Below are 2,438 nucleotides of genomic sequence, written 5' to 3' on the forward strand. Positions count from 1 at the left end.
AAAAAAAAAGATGCAGACCTACTTGTATTGTCATACAACACTTGAAACAAAATTCTAGAGTCTAAAATAACAGAAGTTTTCTTTTTAAATTATTCAGTTGTCTGAACACTTTCTGAAATCCAAAATTAGCTACTATGTCTGGTTTTTTTTTTTTTCCCAATAATCTCATGCAGCAGCAATTCTCTTGCAGAAGTTTGATCTCTCAAATAATAAGCAGCAAAGTTGTAGCTACCCCTGCTTTCTGGATTTTCAGGCTTTCCAGAGTTTGTATTTTTTAAGCACGTATGTAATAGTTGCCACCCCTCTGCCTTCAGAGTCAGTACAGGTAAATCACACAGTCCTCACTGAGCAAGCCTCTGGTGCAGTCCTTCCTAGAGAGGATTAAAGGGTTTGATGTTGTGCAATAAACCCCTGTCTTTTAACAGAACACATTCCACGTGGAAAGCTACCTGTCTTTTTAGCTAGAGAATATATTCCAAATAAGGAACTAACCAGCCTGTTGTTTAGCCTAGTTACACACTGCACTTCTGTGCTCCTGGAACCGACAGCGAGCTCGGATGAAATCTTTCCAACAGGTCCTGTGCAAACTTTGCAGCAAGCTCCAATTACAACCAGGCTTCAAAACCAGCTCTAATAACAAAACCAAAGACTTTGTCCAAGCTTCAGGAAAGCTGGTGTCAAATGATAAAATTTGCAGCTAACACTGATTTCCTTAGCATGTCTGGGAGGATGCTTTTGCAAGTGTGGAAAATGATTTGCTTGTACGTACAGAGAAAGGTGTCCTTTATTCCCACGGCTTCAAGGAGCTTCAAGGCTCCTGTTCTTCAACCAGATTTCTTTGTGTCATTTCTCTTGTAAATGCATGTCTCTTTTTTTTGTTTTCTTTTTTCTTTTTTTTTTTTAAGGACTCTCTGTGTCGTATCTCAGCTTGGAAATGCAATTTCCTATCTGAAATTATTCATTTTGATTAAAAAAGCAAATACATGTCTCCATTTTGGAATGCTCCCTGTGCTTACACGTGCTATGATGGTTATTCAAAACAAGAAAAGGAGTAAAATGGTGGGCACCACTTAGGGGCAAGTGTTTGAAAAAATGGGAAGGAAAAGAACTGGTGGACTGGGACTGCTTCTGATTAGCAGCCACTTCATAAAATTCAAGGTTCAAATTCAAATTCTGGAGTGAGAGATTAGAACTGAGAGATGGTTGGAGAATGACAGCCATGTAAACGTTTCAAAGATTATTCTGCATTTCTCTTTTGTTTGTATTTCAGAAAGATGAGAAAGCCACAATAGCCAAGATGAACCGTCAGCGCGCTAATTCCATCAGCCATAACCCGCCCCACTGGGGCGTTGATCGGCCCTTTTATAACCACCTGGGAGCTCACCAGGTCTCCAAGGAGATGAAGAGAATGGTAATGCATTGCTTTATGGACATTCATTTCTTTTCTTCTTAATACCACACTATATATCCTCCCTGCTTTGTCTGAAGGTTTTTGCAGCCTCTAGGGCATTTTCCAAATGGGAGTAGTAAATTCTACTTTGACTCCAGAAATAATAATAGTTAGTACATCTGGAGGTGAGTGATTGTGTACTGAGGTGCAAGGTTGTTTGAGAGGGAGAGGGAGGCTGAATGGCACGAGACTCTTTTGCCTGACTGGCCCCGTGTTCTGAAACCTCACCCAGGATGAGTGAGAAGATGTGATTATCTACAAAAAAACCAGCAGCAGACACACATTTGTGCTAGGTCATTACTGTTCACCTTCTATAAGCTATGTGCCCATGTGTAGTCATGGGTCCCCAGGAATCCTGCCACTCTGTTTAGCTCTCAAGAATACATTCTCAAGTACACGGATTAATTGGCCTAAGGAAGCAGGCATCTTCATTTCTTGCTTGTACCTTTCAGTCCTTCTAAATTAAAATGAACAAGAGCTAGTTAGTAATGCAATTTGACTGAAACCACTTTTATGGCTTATTTTACATAAAGTTGTAGATATTTGTTTCCCCCAACAGAGGTGAAGAAAAGAGAATTTCTATCATAATGACTATTTGTAACAATGATAATAATACTTAGCACCTCTATAATTGCGCGCATAATAAGATTGCTCTATAACTTTATTAATGCTGGTTTGCCCCTTCATGCGCTGTCAAAAGCATGTATTTGTTTTGCCCAGAGTCAAAGGTCTGTTCCAGGTCACCAAAGCCTTAAAGAATCTAAAGAACTTTTTAACATGAGATTTGCTCCCACAGCTTAAAAATTTTAGCATAGCTATAAGCAACCACATATAGTGTCTTCTAATGGGAAATACTGGCACATTTATTAATAGTTGGTGCTAATATTATTAAATCATAATATTATTTTACAGTGCTAAACCAAATTTCTTAATCTCCATAGTAATGTCTCTTTCTCAGATCTCTGGTGGTTTAAACCACTTTTATTGT

The 2,438-nt window shown here is 38.8% G+C and overlaps 1 pseudogene; it reads left to right on the forward strand.

The window, feature by feature from the left end:
• Positions 1-1,411, forward strand: part of LOC103781640 — a 168,485-nt pseudogene extending 167,074 nt beyond the window's left edge.
• Positions 1,412-2,438: the final 1,027 nt, after the last annotated feature.

This window comes from Merops nubicus, unplaced genomic scaffold (assembly GCF_000691845.1).
Source record: "Merops nubicus isolate BGI_N331 unplaced genomic scaffold, ASM69184v1 scaffold1801, whole genome shotgun sequence".
Classification (NCBI taxonomy): Eukaryota; Metazoa; Chordata; class Aves; order Coraciiformes; family Meropidae; genus Merops; species Merops nubicus.